Here is a 22,070-nt window from a genome sequence, read left to right as displayed (position 1 = left end):
CATAAACACTGAGATATGTGGAAAAATGTCACATCATGCATGAAGTTTTAACATATTTATTCTTTACTTCTGGGACACTCCTACAGTCAAGTCAATGTAAGGAAATCCCTGACACCTGGCAGCACTTTTGATGACTTCATCTACAAAGCACAAACAGCTGTAGGTGAAAGTAACAGCTGACTGCAGCTATGGAGATGTGTTGCCACAGATATGTTTACAAAATTGCATTGTAGATATGCGAAGCAACTGTGGCCAGCATACAGAAACTGTCCAGGATTCTGTACTTACGCACCTGTACAGTATGAATATTTCTTTTTACTACTGTTCCACAGTTTCAAAGAAGTTTTCACAAGTATATGGAAATGGAAATATTTTAAATGTTAACTATGTAAACAGTTCATTCTAATTCTATTTTGTTTTTAATTTAATTTTATTTATTATTAATTTTTTTTATTTCTAATATAAAATTGGCAAAATGAATATGCACCTGGGCAATAGTGGGTTTGTCAGCTAGTATAACCGTAAAAAAGTGGCAAAAGCAGGAAATGAAGAAAAGGCCATCAACACAATGGAAATGAACAATATTATTTTTTCACCACAGGAAAAATCATAAATAACATTTCAGCATGAAAGGAGCAAGTGTACATATATCAATAATAAGAACAATAATTTGTTGCAGAAGTAGAATGCGAAAGGAAGGCCACTCGTAAAACCAATTAATTCACATGTTAGTAGCATAAATATGTATCTAGTTAACAGCTGTTCATAGACAGCTTGACAAAAGACACATTGTCAACATGTATTCCATACTCCAACGAGTGCAGCATGTGGAAGGCCCTTTGCAAAGTTTAGCATTAAAAATTGTACATCACCACTAGATGTCTTCAGTCTGCAGCATCTGGTATTATATCAACAATTCTTAACAGATGTAAAACTAATAATTCAATTTGATTTTGGTTTCTTATAGATCAAAGAGAATAGCATCAAATATTCAAAATCAATACTTGAGTTGCAATAATAATACTTATTACATATGAAAAATCTACACAACAGTTGTTCATACCTGAGTTTTATGAAAACCACTCCTTTCACTTTGAGCTGTAAATCCAATACCAATACCAATCAAGGTGTCTTTGGAAGCGTTGAGGCAAAAATAGTAAATGTCTGTCATACATTATGCTATTTAACATATAAATACAAAATTTGTCTCTATATTAGAGACAGGCAGTTCTCACCAATGAAATCGCTACTTAGTTTTGCTCACACAAGCAAAAAGTTACAGAAATATTAAATTTTATAACTGAATTTTCTTCATCTGAAAAAATCTTTGTCAACATGTCAAGATGAGAAGGAAATCAAGTATAAAACCAAGTCCTATTTACTGGAGGTAATTTTGATAATATTGAAGTTATGAAACTAAATTAAGCCAAAAATTAATGTAGACACATTTTTGATATAAGAGGAGCTTTTATACATCAACTCAAATAGTATGAGATTCAACATTTGATTCTTTTCAGTTTGCGCATATTTGATCTGTTTAATAGTTTCTGTTTCAGAGATCGTTAAGTGCATGATCTGGTTTTGTTCCACATTGTGTTTCAATAAATACTTATTAATGTAATTAACTAATGAATATAATGTTAAGAAATCTGTATGATATTATACCAAAAATGAAATTGCTGAATGTAGAGGATTTCTGTATTTTACAGTAATCAAGAGATTGCTCATAAGATTTTTCTATGACTAAACTATTAACTAGTTAATTAGTTCATTACTTAATTGCTCACTTTTATTGTGCCACAAACAAATTAATTAAGAATTTAAAAAAGTTTAGAAAATCTCAGAAACAATCATGAGAAAAATATATTTCCTGATTCCTACGAAACACCAAAACTGAATACATTCATTCACCAACCTTATTTTTAGTGCAATATTATATAAATGACTAGCATTATATCCATTAGGAGATAATGTGAATACAACCCTCACATGGCATCAGCTTTGGATTAACATATTGAAAGTGATTCAAGCAACTTTATGATGATAAAATTTGAAGTATGTCCACAAAAGAAATTATAATTTGTTGAGAAACAGATATTACAACACCATAGTTTCTTAATATAATTAAGTTACATATAAGTTGTATTACTACATTTGTTTGAAATACAAAAACATATTTTGTTTAGTTTGTTTAGTTCCAAAAATTATTTTAACAGAAAATATTTAGAACCCACACACTATGTAACAATACTGCAATTTATTAATATTATGTGTAATGTCACTTACATGGAATTTTATTTGAAATACACTCCTACTCACTCTCCATGTCATATGACAAACAGTCATTACACAACACACTTATCCTAGCATGTTCTTTAAAGACAATCTTGTGAAACCCATCACATTGTTGATTCACTTTCTTGTCCTTTGACCTTGGGCATGAATCACACCATTTTCTTTACACATTTGGAACATTGGCTTCCTGGTTATCATGTTGTTTCTCCTTTAGAAGATCCTTGAAGCCTGAAGATACTATTGCTGAATGAATGTGTTGTATTCCGCACTGTGGCAAGAGGATTCATCGCTCAATGTGAGGTTTGACTAGTTCTTTTCCTAGTTCTGAGAGGAATTCTCTTCTTGCCTTTTTTACTTCTCATATCATGTAAAAATTTACAATACAGAACATAAGCATTGAGGCAAGCTAAATCTAGCATATCAAAAAATACAGCGAGTGGCCTCCTTCCTGTTACATGTTTCACTGGATAAATTATGACCATCTTATCAATTGTATCAACTCCCGACTTTGTTCAGTTGTAGAGGATTATTATTTCAGGTTTTTTGTGCACATGCTCACTTATATCAAATGTTTAGTGCAGAATAGACAACAAAATGACTGATTTATTTTGTGTAGGAACATATGAAGTTAAAACAGCAGTCTGTGCATAACCAAAAGTGGTCAACAACGGATGTCTCTGTTTTGATGGTAACATTTCTTTTGGTATCTCTTTTTGGTTGGCCTGAAGGCTTCCCACAATTGTCAATTGATTAGCAAGAAGTTCTTGTCCCAAATCAAAACTTGTAAAAATGTTATCAGTGGTAATATTCCTACCACGTCCCTTCAGGTGATCAGCTAAATCATGTATTACTCATTTCCCTTGATTTATTTCCCATCCTTCAGCAGATTTCCCCATATACATTTGTGCATTTATGACATAATTGGTCTCACAATCTACAGCTGCCCACACTTTAATCCCATACTTTCCAGGTTTTGAAGGAATGTACACCTTGAATGGACACTGTCCCCTGAAAGCACACAGATGCTCATCAACTGTAATATAAGGTCCTGGGACATAAGACAAAATGGATGCATCAATGAACATTACAAACACATCCCTTCTAGGTTTAGCTTTTGATCCAGAAACAGATTTTCTTTCTTCCCTTGTAAGTTTATCACTGAACCAGAGGCACGTCAAAATATCATGAAATCTTGAAAAGTTGATTGTGGCTCAAAAACTAGGTAAGCCATACTCTTCTGACCAAAATGCACCCAAAGGCTTCCCACATAATTTATGCAAGCCATTAGTACAACAAAGAATGCCTCCAGCTCTGTAGAATCAAGTTCAATCAAGTTTTCAAGAGTTGCGTAATGAATTTTATTATCTTTTGCATAATTACTGGTACGCATTATTATTACATTCTGCATGTGATTGATGACAAAATGTCTGAAACAATCTGCCCTTGTCTGTAACAGTGGTTTAAGGTGACGTGGAATATGTGCAGTTTCATGCATTATATTCCTTGAAACCTGCTTGCGCATATCAGGTGTTACTGTATTATATGTTATCTGTCCACTTCTAGACACAAAAGTAAATGCACTCATTACCTGAATACCATTATCATCTTCTTCACAGTCACTAATATCCACTTCATCTCTGACCTGTATATCTTCCCCTATCATATTTCCATCAGCATCACTGCCATCTTCATTCCCAAAAACTGATTCACTATCACTATCATTTTTCTGTAAATCTGCCAAAGCCTGCTCGAGACTGTAGCCCCTTGTAAAACATATATCAACATCCATCAGGAATAAACTATTACACCACCTCTTCCTTCCACAAAACTCAATTCCAAACTGTGAATTTGTCGTAGTGATGCATGTGAATGTATTTTCTATTCATTGTTTCCAACAAAGCACAAATGAATGTCAGTTTATGAGGTAAATTGCCAAGATTTATTTTCGTAGCCAAACTTATATACAACACTGAAAATCATGTATTGTATGCCTGGGGTATTTTCTGAACTCACTGCAAAAATTTTAAATTGTTGTTCTACAAACTGCGATATAATCATAAACACTGCAAGTAAATGTCTGGATTTGACTATAGCTATTAAATATGATTCCTCCTGGTAAATGATTTCTACTGCAAATGTTTATCCTCAAAACCTGTTTAAATAAAATGAGTTGAAATATAGTCTTTGCAGAACTGTAGTGTCATGTGAATGTAAATCAGCTGTTATTTTATTTTTGTGAGAATCAACATAGTTTCATACATTGTGCTGCCAATGCTCCACTGTCTTTGCTCATTGTCAGGGTGGTCTTTGGTCCCCACCTCTGTCAATGGATTGCACGGGTGGCCAGTTGATATTTTCAAAAAAAGTTCAAATATTCAAACTGCCACTTTGTCACGTCTTCACTGTGTCCAATGTCTGGAACACTTTAATATATCCCAGATGCAATTTTTAGAGGGGATTTGTCAGATTGGCTTACAGAAATAAATTTTTGTAGTTCAACAATGGACACATGAGGTAATGTATTTGAGTAGAATAGGATTAGTTTATTTTAAAACTTGCACTTTCTAGTGGGTGTATGGTACGTCCTTCACAATAAATAATTTTAACAAATGGGACACTGTTCTGTCTTCTGTAACATAATGATAACATAACAGTCACTCTCTATTGTATTGCCTGCTTCTCTTCCGTAACTCACTGTTTTCCTCTTCTCTTAGTCAAAATGGAAACTTCTATTTACTACACACAGGATCCACTGTTAGTGCACCATACACTCACATTCCTGTCATAAAAACTACCCAAAATTCTTATTCTATTCTGACATCTTGAAATCTTTGCTCTTCTGTCATTTCCTGCATAGCTCTTCTTAATAAATCTCCATTCTTTTGATCTTCAACCTTCATTTTTTCCATATTATCTTTTCTCTATCAAAACACTTCAAAGTCGAATGTCATTCTTAAAATTAATTACTCATTGTGACGATGATGTCATGGTGAGTCTCTGGAAGATTTTTCTTTGTTCTTACCACAATCTTCAGAATTCTGTTTCAGTCTACTTGCTTCTTAAAACTGTTTATCTGACTAACCTCACTCTGCTGGCTGACGTCCAAATCAGGCTGGAAATAAGATTTTTTGCCCCAAAATTTCTGAACAAGACGTTCCACAAATGAGACACCAACTGACATGTGCATCTCACTCTGAATTACGGCATTCAGCTGTTCACGTATCAGTTTTTGACTTATAGAGATATAGCATTATCCTACTGGGCCATAGCATTTTTCTTTTCACCGATGATGTTTGCACAGAGTTTTGATTTTGACCAAACATATAATATAACAAACAAATATTTGGGCAGAGTATTTTTAAACTAAACAAGAGAAAAGAAAGAAAACAATAAAAATATATATTATGTTTGGGCTCATATTACAAACTTGTGAGCAATAATGTGTGAGTGGATTTGTGATTTCCTGTCAGAAAGGTCACAGTTCATTGTACTTAATGGAAAGTCATCAAGTAAAACAGTAGTAATATCTGGTGTTTCCCAAGGAAATGTTATAGACCATCTGTTGTTCCTGATCTACATAAATGACTTACATTGTTTGCAGATCATGCTGCTATTCATTGTCTCACAAAGTCATCAGATGAATAAGATCAATTGCTAAATGATTTAGCCAAGAATGAAAAAGTGTGAAATCAATGTGAGTACTACTAGGAATCAAGTAAATTTGACTTCCACTATAAAGCATGTGAATGTAATAGTTGTGAATTCAACTAAGTACTTAGGGACTACAATTACAAATAACTTAAATTGGAATGATCACCTAGATAATGTTGTGCTGAAAGTGAACCAAAGACTGTGATTTATTGACAGAACCTTAGAAGATGCAACAGATCTATTAGAGAGACTGCCCACACTATATTTCTCCAGCCTCTTCTGAAATATTGCTGTGCAATGTGGAGTCAGCATCAAATGAGTGTAGTGTAATAGCATGTTCTATCAAATACTCTGGTCCACTATGTATATCCAACCAGCTATAGGTGACTGTGATAGTGGATATTTGTTAAGTAGTATATGAGAAACGAGCAGATAATGTGCACATTAGTCCATGTTCGTACAGAGGGTGCATATGCTGTAACAACAAGGGCAGCAGCAAGCAGTCATATGATGCACAGCATTCACTTGCTGTTTGAGGCTATCTACATCTACATCGATACTCCGCAAGCCACCTGATGGTGTGTGGCGGAATGTACTTTGAGTACCTGTATCGGTTCTCCTTCTATTCCAGTCTCATTTTGTTCATGGAAAGCCTCTGTGTGGGCTCTAATCTCTCTGATTTTATGCTCATGGTCTCTTTGTGAGATATACGTAGGAGGGAGCAATATACTGTTTTTCTCCTCAGTGAAGGTATGGTCTCGAAACTTCAACAAAAGCCCGTACCGAGCTATAGAGCATCTCTCTTGCAGAGTCTTCCACTGGAGTTTATCTATCATTTCCATAATACTTTCATGATTACTAAATGATCCTGTAATGAAGTGCGCTGCTCTCCATTGGATCTTCTCTATCTCTTCTATCAACCCTATCTGGCACGGAATCCACACCGGTGAGCAGTATTCAAGCAGTGGGCGAACAAATGTACTGTAACCTACTTCCTTTGTTTTTGGATTGCATTTCCTTAGGATTCTTCCAATGAATCCCAGTCTGGCATCTGCTTTAGTGATGATTAATTTTGTATGGTCATTCCATTTTAAACCACTCCTAATGCCTACTCCCAGATAATTTATGGAATTAACTGCTTCCAGTTGCTGACCTGCAATATTGCAGCTAAATGATAAAGGATCTTTCTTTCTATGTATTTGCAGCACATTACACTTGTCTACATTGAGATTCAATTGCCATTCCCTGCACCATGCATCAATATATTGCAGATCCTCTTGCATTTCAGTACAATTTTCCATTGTTACAATCTCTCAATATACTACAGCATCATCCACAAAAAGCCTCAGTGAACATCCAATGTTATCCACAAGGTCATTTATATGTATTGTGAATAGCAACGGTCCTACAACACTCCCATGCAGCACACCTGAAATCACTCTTACTTCAGAAGACTTCTCTCCATTGAGAATGACATGCTGTGTTCTGTTATCTAGGAACTCTTCAATCCAATCACAAAATTGGTCTGATAGTCCATATGCTCTTACTTTGTTCATTAAACGGCTGTGGGGAACTGTACCAAATGCCTTGTGGAAGTCAAGAAACATGGCATCTACCTGGGAACCCATGTCTATGGCCCTCTGAGTCTCGTGGACGAATAGCACAAGCTGGGTTTCACACGATCGTCTTTTTCGAAACCCATGTTGATTCCTACAGAGTAGATTTCTAGTCTCCAGAAAAGTCATTATACTCGAACATAATATGTGTTCTAAAATTCTACAACTGATCGACGTTAGAGATATAGGTCTATAGTTCTGCACATCTGTTTGACATCCCTTCTTGAAAACGGGGATGACCTGAGCCCTTTTCCAATCTTTTGGAACACTACTCTCTTCTAGAGACCTACGGTACACCGCTGCAAGAAGGGGGGCAAGTTCCTTCACATACTCTGTGTAAAATTGAACTGGTATCCCATCAGGTCCAGTGGCCTTTCCTGTTTTGAGCGATTTTAATTGCTTTTCTATTCCTCTGTCATCTATTTCGATATCTACCATTTTGTCATTAGTGCAACAATCTAGAGAAGGAACTACAGTGCAGTCTTCCTCTGTGAAACAGAGCTCAGATTGGTACTCCAAGTTTGCAGTGTCGTGAATGACTCAGAGTAAGAGAGCCACCAACACTGACAATGGGAGTCAAAGCAAATGAATCACATTCATGTTAAAAAGAACTTTGATTTATGGCCTAAGGATCAGATGTTACATATCAGAATGTTTTTATTTCAGTTAAACTACTTTGAGTTATAATTGTTGAGATCTGTCAGTGTGAGACTTGAAGACTTTAAATACTGAGGACTGCAAATGTGAGTTCAGAGTTTATTTAGTAACTTGAAGTAGTCACCATGATCTAACATTTCAGAATCATTCAGAAAGGATCAACATTCAGAAGAAAAGGAACCTCATCCATGGCAGTAGGATTGAGCAGCTGAACCATCAGAATAATTTCTGAAGGTGACCATTCATCAGCAAGATTTATAACAGGTAACTGACCACCAACATGGTGAAAAAGTATGAAGTGCACACAGAAGCCAAAGTACACCACTTTAAAAAGTGACTTTTTCTCTGCATGGAATGTATAGAGGCCATCAAAAATGTTCAGAGAACAACAGGTAGTTTTGTATTATTGTGAAACACAGGAGGGAGTGTCATGGATATGATACATGATTTGGGATGGCAATCATTAAAACAAAGGTGTTTTTTGTTGTGATAGGATCTACTCGTTAAATTTTAGTAACGAGCTTTCTCCTCTGAATGCAAAAATATTTTGTTGGTGCCCCAATACACAGGGAGAAAATAACATTGTAATAAAATAAGAGAAATCGGAACTTGCACAGAAAGATTTAAGTGTTCATTTCTCCTGTGTGCTGATTGAGTGAAGAACAGTAGAGAAATAGCTTGAAGGTTGTGCCATGAACCCTCAGCCAGGCACTTAATTGTGAATCAAGACACTAAGAAATTTAAGACATTAGCTGCCAGTGGGTACAGATTTATATCAATGGGGCAAATTGAAAATTTGTGCTGGACTGGGACTCGAAGCTGGGTCTCCTGCTTACCATGCAGATGCTCTGACACTATGCCTTCTGGACACAGTGGTCATCATAACCACATGAACTACCCTGACATGCCTCCTGTCAGACCCATATTCTCAACTTACGCCACACATTACTGATGTTGTATTACAGTTACAATTAATTATAAATGTGCTGTCTGTTCTTTCAGACTTGTCCGGAAGACTGTTATTTTGGGGCTTAATGTGGTTGTAGTTAGTTTTCCTGGATACACATAGGTGGGTGATACCATCAACCATCACATCTCTTTCAGGCGCTCGATTGTGTCAATTCTGGGGTTGGTTTGATTGGTTGGACCACTGACTATGGTTGTTGTGATTTGCATAGCCTGGGATGTACCTACCAGCAAGGCATTTTTGTTTGCATTGATTCAAGTGATTATTATGATTGTGTTGGGGTTACTATTGGCACAATGTGGCTCTCCTGGCACATTATGTTGTCCAACATGATTTGCATGATGATTCAGTTCAAAATGGTAATATTAGTATTCTTGTTATTAACTTTGCATTATTTGTTGTGAATTTCACACCTTCATGAATTGGGTTTATGGAATGCAGGCAGAAATTAATTCCTGAAGATTTGAGTCTGCCTTTATACATCAGAGCAATCTAATAAATGTTTATTAAATTGCTCTAATGTATAAAGGCAATTTTGCCTTCAGTATCAACAATACCTCATGTTGAGACATGGGATTATCCCAGTACCTGGTCTTTCTAATGTAATCCTCAAAATATTTCCTTAAACTACGCTGACACACATGTACTGCTCCAAATTACAGAGCTACTTATGGAGTCATTCCTGAAGTCTGTGTAATGGGACACCCTCCTCTGACATTACCTTTTGTTACAGAAATAGCTGATACAAAAAAGTCTTTTGAATCTTGTAAAGGTTAAAATTATTTCAGCTGTTTCACTAAAAGAATTTCATATGATCTTGTATATGACATATTATATTTCAGGCTAAAATGTATAAAAAGAAATTATTTTGTTTTAATCGATATGTACAGCTAAAATTCTTCATCTTTTAGAAATATTTGAAATTATGAAAAATTCCCATTATTAATTTGCACAATGTGACAATATTTATTTCTAGACTCATTTATAAAATAATGATATAACTTGGTGAAGATTCTTCTTTTGTCAAGAAAGTTTGTAAACTCTTTTGTTCTGTAAACTCTTTGGAAAATTGTTAGTACCACAGAATGAGTTAGCAGCAGTGGGCATGCCTCTGATGGAATTGTCGTATTTTTATGTTACGTGATAACAATGTGAATTTGCATTCTGAAGTGAAAATTGTAAAGTCAGTGTGATTTAGAAGAATGGGATAAAATAAAAAAAAGTCATAGCAGTAGAAAGTACTTCATCAATTTTCATATCAACTGGGACCCACAAAATCAAAATTTCAGCCTCAAGAATCTACACCTAGACATACTGCAGCCAACAACAAGAAAATGAAGATAAGTAAAAAATAATTTTTTTGTATATCTTAAACCTCTCGAACTTTCAAAACTTTTTCAGAAATGGAGAAATTTAATGGTGATGTGTGGGAGGGTAAGATTGCAATTGTGAGGGCATCACCCAGGATCAGTTAACTGATAATGAAGTCTTGCCTGTTGCAGAAGAAGAAAGGACAGTGATTTGTGTCATCTGCAGTTCATATATTAATGAAGTCCCGATCACATGAAGAAAGAAGGCCAAGAGCTGCCCAACAAAGTTGTATCAACAGTGACAAGAAACTATCAACAATGATGGACCGGATGAATTGAAAGAGGAATTTCTAAATACAATGAGAGACATTAGTTAAAAAAATATAAGTACAAACTATTTGTGAAATTAATATTTTTTGTGGACTTGTGTGACTGCAGGGAAAATGAATAGAGACGAGGGTAGTGGTGATGAAGTGAAAGCTATAGAAGTCAGTCAAGATATGTTTGAACCAAGTGAAAGTGTAGTTAGCAAAGAAACAATGGAAACGGATATTTTGCAGTTGATTTTAGCAAAATTAGAGGAAATGAAGACAGATAACAATAGCATATTTAGTGCAGTTAATGATCAATTAACTGAAATAAAGACAGACAATGATAGCAAATTTACGTCACTACAAGGACAATCAAATGACCTAAAACCTGAAAACAATAGTAAAATGGACAGGGTACAATACCAAATAGACCAACTTAGTAGTCAGGCTTCAGAGCTAACCAGTAGGTTGTCAGAAGGATTAAAAAGTGCAGTAGCCACCAGAAAGATCACGGGAGGCACACATCGGCACGGCGAATCACGGACGGTAGTTGCCGCAAGTAGAGTCCCGTCCACCAGAGGGCACGCGAGAATTCGGCCGTGACCTCTGCCGGCGGAACTACAACAACAACTCAGGCAGCACGGGCCGTGCCCAGTGAGTTCACATTGGGCATGCCTACGAGACAGTTCCAGGTCTGCGCTATGTGAAGTGCGACGGAAAACGTGAACCGTGTTACTTCACATTTGGCAACGAGTAGGGTCGTTCTTTCGCATGTTGCATCGTTGTTCCGGTTTCGCAGCTCATCCACGGCATGGAGGATTTAGTGCGGGTTTTAGTTGAGCAGCAGACGGAGCTCATGGCCACCATGAAACAAGTGCTTGCGGCGTTGCTCTCCACGCCGTCTGCTCCAGCGTCGTTTCCTCCTCCCTTTCCCCCGTATGACGAGACGGCGGAGGATTGGGACGCATATGAACATCGCCTTCGGCAGCATTTCCAGGCATTTCATGTTGCCAATGTTGAGGTATGTCGTGCTCTTTTCTTGTCTTGGATATCTCCCTCGCTGTATCAAGTTTTGCGGCAGCTAGCACCGTTGCAGGAACCCTCGTCCTTGTCTTTTGACGCATTGTGTTCATTGCTGTCTTCATATTATCGCCGCCGCACGCATGTTGTGGCGGCTAGGGTCGAGTTCTATCAATGAAAGAACCAGCCTCATCAGTCTTACCGGGCGTGGGCCGCTACCCTGCATGGTCTTAGTTGCAAGTGTCATTTTGTCACGGAGCAGTCGCGAGAGTCGTATGCTCACGTTATGGTGCGCGACGTCGTTGTTCGTTCAGCCCCTGATAGGGAGGTCCGGCAACGGGCCCTGCAGTTGGAAGACCCTTCCCTTGAGGAAGTCCTGTCCATTGCTCAATCGTATGAAGTCTCTCACGCTGCAGGTCAACAGTTGGAAGCGTGGTGCGACGTCGCGGCGGTTCAGGGCAGCGCGGCCACATCCACTGTGTCCGGGGTGGATGATGTGCAAGCGGTACAATCCGGCCGTTACGGCTGCTACCGCACGGCGCGTAAACAGAGTTCTGGCCACCGGCCCCTGTTACCGTCCTGTGCATCGTGCTATATACATCATGATCTGTCAGAGTGCCCCCAGCATTGGGCCGTTTGTTGCAAATGTAATAAAAAAGGACACATTGCTAAAGTCTGCCGCTCAGCCTCAAAAGAATCGAAGGAAGCAGATACGGAGGACATGGATGTTGACATTCAGGAAGTTTCATCAGGCCAGGCTCCCGATGCATTGGCACACAAACTCTTTATTGAGGTGTCGGTTCGGTCGCGCCGATTACAACTGCAAGTAGATATGGGCGCGGCAGTTTCTTTGTTGAATGCACACACTTACTCCGACCTTGTGCCGCCCCCGTTGGCGCCAGTTTACCGGCATCTACACGGTTATGGTAAACAGTTCATTCCCCTACTGGATCAATTCACCACCGACATGACTTACAAATCAGTCACTTGGCCTATTTCTTTTATTGTTGTCAGTGATGCGAGCTCCACTAACCTTTTTGGCTTGGGTGCCTTTCAAGCTTTCGGTTTTTCTATTGGTGACACCATACAGTTGGTCTCTGTAGACATTCCCTATCAATCATTGGAATCTTTGACTTTCTGGATATCTTTGAGGAGGGCCTGGGGCGTGTTTCAGACTTTGAAGCTCATTTAACGTTGAAGGCGTCGGCTCGCTCATGTTTTCTACGCGCGAGGCAGATCGCCTTGGCTCTCCGCCCTCAGGTGAAAGACCAGCTAGACTGGCTGACATTCCTAGGAGTCGTTCTTCCCATTTCTTCTAGTGAGTGGGCTTCGCCCCTCGTTATTGTCAGGAAACCCTTGGGAAAATTACGTCTTTGTAGTGATTTCAAGGCCACCATTAATTCCCAATTGGTGGTGGACACCTATCCTTTGTCTCGTGCTGATGAATTGTTCTTCGCCGTGGCAGGAGGCCAATATTTTTCGAAAATGGATCTTTTGGAGGCTTATCATCAGATACTACTTGATGAGGACTCCAAACAGCTGGCGGTCGTCAATACCCCATTTGGCCTTTACCAATACCAGCGGTTGGCCTTTGGAATATCCAGTTCCCCGGTGATATTCCAGCGTTATCTTGAGCATGTCATGTCGACAATCCCTCATTGTATTAATTACCTGGACAACATAATTGTCACAGGCCGCAGCACGAAGGAACACTTGCACAACCTTCGCACACTCTTTCTCAAATTCAGGTCTGTGGGCTTGTGTTGCAACCTGCGTAGGTCAAACTTCTTCCAACTGTCCATTGAGTATGTGGGCTACACCATCTCTCGGCACGGTGTCCAGCTGCTAGGAAGTTTGGTCCAAGGTATCGTCGACCTTCTGCGGCGCTGAAGGAGTTACAAGCTTTTTTAGGCAAGATTGCCTATTACCACCGGTTCATTCCCAGGGCTTCCACCATAGCCTGCCCCCTATACTGCCTTCTGTACAAGGGTGCTCCTTTTGATTGGTCGCCTGCATGTGAGTGAGCGTTCACCTCGTTGAATGGCCTCCTCACGTCAGTGCCTTATTTGGCTACTTTTGACCCCCATAAGCCATTGGCCCTGGCTACAGATGCTTCGCAGTATGGGGTGGGGGCGGTCCTGGCCCATCGCAACGCGGATGGCTCCGAGCAGCCACTGGCGTTTGCATCTAAAACTCTTAGTCTCGTGCAGGCCCATTACTCCCAGGTGGAAAAAGAGGCTTTGGCCATTGTCTATGCTGTTACCAAGTTTCAGCCTTTCTTGTATGGCACGAAGGTTCAGTTAATCACTGACCATAAGCCGTTAATATCGTTATTTGGCCCCGCCTCTCAGATTCCGGATAGGGCGGCCCACAGACTACAGCGCTGGGCCTTGTTCCTCTCTAAGTACCATTATGACATTCATTTTCACCCTACCGGACAGCATGCCAATGCAGACGCTCTATCCCGTCTTCCGGTGGGCCCGGATCCTAAGTTCGATCGAGAGGAGATTATGTGTTTTAATTAGGATTTGGCGTCCCGCCAAGCAGTTGATGGCTTCCCAATCACTAGTTCTAGAGTCGCCAGGGAAACGGCAGCTGACCCAGTTCTCCGGCAAGTAGTTCGCCTCATTCAGCAGGGGTGGTCATCCCGACCTCCAGGTCAGGCCTCGGACCCTCTTCATAATTATTTTGTTCTACGAGACCGCCTCTCCGTCTTGGAAGGAGGTCTCCTTGTGGCTACCGATGACACAGCTCCTCGCATGGTTGTTCCTACAAGTTTGCGAAGGGAAGTCCTCACGTTATTACATGAGGGGCACTGGGGTGTTTCCTGTACTAAAACCTTGGCTCGCAGACATGTGTACTGGCCCGGTATTGATAGAGAAAGTGAGCATTTGGTGGCCGCCTGTTCCCAGTGTGTGAGCCAACAGGCATCTCCCAGGTCAGCGTTCTCTTCATGGCCGCCTGCAACCCAGGCATGGGAACGTGTTCACATCGATTTTGCGGGCCCGTTTCTCAATGGCTTCTGGCTGGTTTGCTACTCGTCAACCACTTCAGAATTTGCGATCCAGGCACTAGCAAAAATCTTTTCTGTGGAAGGTCTGCCAGTCACCCTGGTCTCGGACAATGGACCTCAGTTTATTTCGCAGACCTTCCAGGATTTTTGTAGGCGCTTCGGTATTCGGTACATTTGCTCTCCCCCCTTTCATCCACAATCGAATGGGGAAGCCGAGCACATGGTGTGCACATTTAAGATGCAAATGGAAAAGTATGTGCACGAATTTCCTGCGGAGGAGGCGTTGACGTTTTTCCTGACGGCATACCGGACCACACCAATGGGAGAATGCAGCCCCGCAGAGCTCCTCCATGGGCGAAAAACTAGGACTCTGCTGCACCTCCTCCAGCCTGGTCCTCGCCAGTCTTTGCAAAATGGAGTACCTGGCTTTCCACTGGGTATGTCAGTCTGGGCACGTGTGTTTGGTCGCAATCCACGTTGGATACCAGCGGTGGTCCTGCGCCGAAATGGCTGCCGGCTCTATACTTTGCAGTCTGGGAACCGGGAGGTATGTCGTCACCAAAATCAGCTGCGTCCACGTTTGGGCACCCACCCTCCGAGCTCTTGGGCATCGGCTTTCCCATTGCTGACACCCGTGTTGGTTTCTCAGGGGACATTACCGGCCCTCCCCCCTGTGACTCCTTCACACTGTGATGGTTCTCAGCCTTGGCAGCCTCCAGTAGCTCCAGCACCAGCATTGCCATTGGTAGAGATGCCCCAGCGAGAGCCGGCCCCCTTTGCAGGCCCGGTTTCTCAGGAGGCTGGTTTACCTGTTGTCGTCCCTTCCCCATCGTCCCCACCACTGGGTCTTGCCTCTCCCGAGGTGGACCAGGTTCCGGAGTTCGACGGCTTGTCTCCCATTCTGTCCTGGGCTCTGGTGGTGGGACGACGGGGGCCTCTTCGTGTGGGTCACTTTTAGCCGTATTCGAAGGTTCCGGCTCGAGGGTTGGCAGATCCCCTCGACTCCAGCCTTCCGATGGACGTGGAGTTCGTCGCTCCTGCACGACGCTCCACCTTCCGATGCAGTGGATCACAGTGACTTCACCCCCTGAAGAAGGAGGAGTGCAGTAGCCACCAGAAAGATCGTGGGAGGCGCACACCAGCACGGCGCGTCACGGATGGTAGTTGCCGCAAGTAGAGTCCCGTCCACCAGAGGTCACGTGAGAATTTGGCCGTGACCTCTGCTGGCGGAACTATAACAACAACTCAGGAAGCACGGGCCGTGCCCAGTGAGTTCACACCGGGCATGCCTACGAGACAGTTCCCGGTCTGCGCTATGTGAAGTGCGACGGAAAACGTGAACCGTGCTACTTCAAAAAGTGTGAATGGAAAAGTTGATGTCTTAGAAAATAAATTCGTTGTTTTGGAAGATGAGCTAGTAAATGAATGTGCATGACAGATTGAGAATGTTAATGATGACAGAGTTCAACCGAAGACCATAGAGGAAAAAATGGAACAGAACTTTTGTAGTTGAGATCAAAAAATTTCAGCGATTTGGGAAAATTGTATTCACAAAAATCTGTATTCATATAATGGTATTGTGTGGTCGAACATTCCAGTCAAAAGTCTTCCATCAGACAATTTACATCCAGTGGATTTTCTGCACCATTGTAGAGACAGTTTTGTCAGGCATGAGTAACGATCAAAAAATTAAATTTGTTAAAAGATGTCTTGAAGGAATAGCTCTGTCTTGAGTAAATCTAAATTTAAGTCAGTGGTTTGGACAGAATCTGAACAAGGGAGAATTAAAAGTGACTTTTTGAACAGTCCAAATTGTAGGAATAGTGACAGTACACTGAAAGAGTTTTGTAAGAATCAATTAAAGAAACTAACACACCTTGACATTGAGACGAAATGACATTGATTGATGCACTCAAAAGGAGATTACCAGAGTGATTGCAGTGGGATTTTGTATGCAGACCTGAAGATTGCCTTGAACAATTGTTACGATATGCTGACAGGCTGAATAGAGCAGTAGAAAGAAGTATGTACCACAATAATCAGAATGATAGAGATCACAATGGTAATAACTACAGAAACAGAGATAATGGTAATTTCTATCAGGGTTGAAATGTTAATAGAGACAGAAATTTTGAACATCAGCATAATAGGAATAATGGGGATCACCAAGGGCAATTTAATAGGAGAAACACTCATAGAGGTAACTATTCGGGAAATGCAGCCCACCTAAATGAAGGTCCACAGTTTTGGGGCAAGGAAACACAAGTACAGAATCCCCAATTTATACTTACAATTAGACAATAATAACAGTATTAATAATGTGTCACAGGTATCTGAAGTTGAACAGAAGGAACTTCAGATTTTTCATTATATTTTGATCAAAAGTTTTGGAATACTATGTTTAATTATAGTGATGTAGGTACTAATCACAACAGAGAGTAATGAGAATTTTGACATACTGCGTACGAATGAGTTCTTCTCTTGATCAGAAAACAGTGTTATTGACATATGTAAAACAGGTGATGACTGTAATGGATCTGAATTAGGCGGTATTTTTTATGTAAATGTGAATGAGAGCTGTGAAATAACTGAGGACTGATAGGGTTAATGATATTGTTGATGAAGTAATTTTGGAAGAATATGATGATGATGATGATGATGATGATGAGTATCAGGTATTTGTGGAGTTTAAGAATAATGATTTTCAGAGTTAATTGTGAATATAGGTAAGGTAAGTGATGTTTGTGATGACGTAAGTGAGAGTCATGGAATACCAGTCCAGTCAAAGCAGTTTTTCACTAATGTCACGCAGAGTAATGATCCAAACAATGAAGGTGAGTTGTCTGTAAGCCTAGAGAATAAAGATGAAAACTTCTTGAAATTTGTTTGGGGCCAGATTGATGATAACATAGATATATGTGCATTCTGGAATAAGTTAGCCGTGGTTAGTCAAAATTTGTATCCAAATTGATGGAATGAAGTGAAAGAAGATCTAAGCAGGAAGTGTAATTCTGACAGTAATATATTTTGTGTTCCTTCTGTAGTAATTGGTGTTAGTTGTGCTGTGGAATTCATTCAGTGTGTTCAAACATCACCTGACAACATGAGTAACCAAAGTAATGCTATGATACCAGTTAAGTTGATAAAACCCTGCAAAAACAGGGTGGATTTAGCATTTGATGAAGTAGAAAGGGTTCTTTTACATGAAGTGTCTAATAACAGAGATGATTATTCAGATTTTGGATTAAGATTAAGAGTGATCAGTGGGAAGGGAACTGTTTGACTGATACAGGTAGCCCAATTTGTGGTATATCTGAACAAATTAGAGACAAGATTAAATATAGTAAGAATTTTGTGGCAGTGCCCATTGTAGGTGTAAAGATAAGAGGAGTTACTGGTAAGCAAAGCAAGTATGTAAAATGTCAAATACTGTTAATGTTTAGTATACAGGACAAGACTTATAAACATGGATGCATAATGATACCTAGTCAAGAAGAAAATATACACTATGTCTGTAGATTTATAAGACTATATAATTGTGTTTTGTTTGTCTGGAATTTAGTATGTAAGATGATGTGATTTCTAGAGCTCTATCTTATCCATTGACTGAGTTTAAATCAATTTGTAGATTTATAAGACTATATAATTGTATTTTGTTTGTTATGGATTTAGTATGTAAGATGATTTGATTCCTAAAGTTCTGTCTTATCTGCTGACTGAGTTAAAATCTGTGATACACTATATAATTACGTTCTGAAATAGATTTGTGCTTTAGAATTTGTTACATATATGCCATGAGATCCCTCCCCCCCATGAACCATGGACCTTGCCGTTGGTGGGGAGGCTTGCATGCCTCAGCGATACAGATAGCCATACCATAGGTGCAACCACAATGGAGGGGTATCTGTTGAGAGGCCAGACAAACATGTGGTTCCTGAAGAGGGGCAGCAGCCTTTCAGTAGTTGCAAGGGCAACAATCTGGATGATTGACTGATCTGGCCTTGTAACACTAACCAAAACAGCCTTGCTGTGCTGGTACTGCGAACGGCTGAAAGCAAGGGGAAACTACGGCCGTAATTTTTCCCGAGGGCATGCAGCTTTACTGTATGGTTAAATGATGATGGCGTCCTCTTGGGTAAAATATTCCGGAGGTAAAATAGTCCCCCATTTGGATCTCAGGGCGGGGACTACTCAAGAGCACGTCGTTATCAGGAGAAAGAAAACTGGCATTCTACGGATCGGAGTGTGGAATGTCAGATCTCTTAATCGGGCAGGTAGGTTAGAAAATTTAAAAAGGGAAATGGATAGGTTAAAGTTAGATATAGTGGGAATTAGTGAAGTTCGGTGGCAGGAGGAACAAGACTTTTGGTCAGGTGACTACAGGGTTATAAACATAAAATCAAATAGGGGTAATGCAGGAGTAGGTTTAATAATGAATAGGAATGTGGATAAGCCACTACAAACAGCATAGTGAATGCATTATTGTGACCAAGATAGATATTAAGCCCACGCCTACTACAGTAGTACAGGTTTATATGCCAACTAGCTCTGCAGATGACGAATAAATTGAAGAAATGTATGATGAAATAAAAGAAATTATTGAGATTGTGTAGGGAGATGAAAATTTAATAGTCATGGGTGACTGGAATTTGGCAGTAGGAAAAGGGAGAGAAGGAAACGTAGTAAGTGAATATGGATTGGGGGTAAGAAATGAAAGAGGAAGCCGCCTGGTATAATTTTGCACAGAGCACAACTTAATCATAGCTAACACTTGGTTCAAGAATCATGAAAGAAGGTTGTATACATGGAAGAAGCCTGGAGATACTGACAGGTTTCAGATAGATTATATAATGGTAAGACAGAGATTTAGGAACGAGGTTTTAAATTGTAAGACATTTCCAGGGGCAGATGTGGATTCTGACCACAATCTATTGGTTATGACCTGTAGATTAAAACTGAAGAAACTGAAAAAAGGTGGGAATTTAAGGAGATGGGACCTGGATAAACTGAATAAACCAGAGGTTGTACAGAGTTTCAGGGAGAGCATAAGAGAACAATTGACAAGAATGGGGGAAAGAAATACAGTAAAAGAAGAATGGGTAACTTTGAGGGATGAGGTAGTGAAGGCAGCAGAGGATCAAGTAGGTAAAAAGACGAGGGCTAGTAGAAATTCTTGGGTGACAGAAGAAATACTGAATTTAATTGATGAAAGGAGAAAATATAAAAATGCAGTAAATGAAGCAGGCAAAAACGAATACAAACGTCTCAAAAATTAGATCGACAGGAAGTGCAAAATGGCTAAGCAGGCATGACTAGAGGACAAATGTAAGGATGTAGAGGCTTATCTCACTAGGGGTAAGATAGATACAGCCTACAGGAAAATTAAAGAGACCTTCAGAGAAAAGAGAACCACTTGTATGAATATCAAAAGCTCAGATGGAAACCCAGTTCTAAGCAAAGAAGGAAAAGCAGAAAGGTGGAAGGAGTATATAGAGGGTCTATACAAGGGGGATGTACTTGAGGACAATATTATGGAAATGGAAGAGGATGTAGATGAAGATGAAATGGGAGATATAATACTGTGTGAAGAGTTTGACAGAGCACTGAAAGACCTGAGTCGAAACAAGGCCCCGGGAGTAGACAACATTCCATTAGAACTACTGACAGCCTTGGGACAGCCAGTCCTGACGAAACTCTACCATCTGATGAGCAAGATGTATGAAACAGCCGAAATACCCTCAGACTTCAAGAAGAATATAATAATTCCAATCCCAAAGAAAGCAGGTGTTGACAAATGTGAAAATTACCGAACTATCAGTTTAATAAGTCACGGATGCAAAATACTAATGCGGATTCTTTACAGACGAATGAAAAAACTAGTAGAAGCCGACCTCGGGGAAGATCAGTTTGGATTCCGTAGAAATGTTGGAACACGTGAGGCAATAATGACCCTACGACTTATCCTAGAAGCTAGATTAAGGAAACGCAAACCTACGTTTCTAGCATTTGTAGACTTAGAGAAAGCTTTTGACAATGTTGATTGGAATACTCTCTTTCAAATTCTGAAGGTGGCAGGGGTAAAATACAGGGAGCGAAAGGCTATTTACAATTTGTACAGAAACCAGATGGCAGTTATAAGAGTCGAGGGACACGAAAGGGAAGCAGTGGTTGGGAAGGGAGTGAGACAGGGTTGTAGTCTCTCCCCGATGTTATTCAATCTGTATATTGAGCAAGCAGTGAAGGAAACAAAAGAAAAATTCAGAGTAGGTATTAAAATTCATGGAGAAGAAATAAAAACTGTTAGGTTTGCCGATGACATTGTAATTCTGTCAGAGACAGCAAAGGACTTGGAAGAGCAGTTGAATGAAATGGATAGTGTCTTGAAAGGAGGGTATAAGATGAACATCAACAAAAGCAAAACGAGGATAATGGAATGTAGTCAAATTAATTCGGATGATGCTGAGGGAATTAGATTAGGAAATGAGACACTTAAAGTAGTAAAGGAATTTTGCTATTTGGGGAGCGAAATAACTGATGATGGTCGAAGTAGAGAGGATATAAAATGTAGACTGGCAATGGCAAGGAAAGCGTTTCTGAAGAAGAGAAATTTGTTAACAGCGAGTATAGATTTAAGTGTCAGGAAGTCATTTCTGAAAGTATTTGTATGGAGTGTAGCCATGTATGGAAGTGAAACATGGACGATAAATAGTTTGGATAAGAAGAGAATAGAAGCTTTTGAAATGTGGTGCTACAGAAGAATGCTGAAGATTAGACGGGTAGATCACATAACTAATGAGGAAGTATTGAATAGGACTGGGGAGAAGAGAAGTTTGTGGCACAACTTGACCAGAAGAAGGGATCGGTTGGTAGGACATGTGTTGAGGCATCAAGGGATCACCAATTTAGTATTGGAGGGCAGCGTGGATGGTAAAAATCGTAGAGGGAGACCAAGAGATGAATATACTAAGCAAATTCAGAAGGATGTAGGTTGCAGTACATACTGGGAGATGAAGAAGCTTGCACAGGATACATTAGCATGGAGAGCTGCATCAAACCAGTCTCAGGACTGAAGACCACAACAACAACAACGTGCCATGAGATGAAATGAGTAGATCCTTTAGCAATTTTGAAATGGGACAATGTTCATAATTTGTACTGCAAAAATTAGGAAAAGGATCTTATAATATCTGTGTGTATCACCTTTTTAGTTCATTTTTTCATTGCATTTAA

This window comes from Schistocerca americana, chromosome 1, assembly GCF_021461395.2.
Source record: "Schistocerca americana isolate TAMUIC-IGC-003095 chromosome 1, iqSchAmer2.1, whole genome shotgun sequence".
In the NCBI taxonomy this organism is placed as follows: Eukaryota; Metazoa; Arthropoda; class Insecta; order Orthoptera; family Acrididae; genus Schistocerca; species Schistocerca americana.
The sequence above is the reverse complement of the archived record's forward strand: the minus strand, read 5'-3'. Positions refer to the sequence as shown.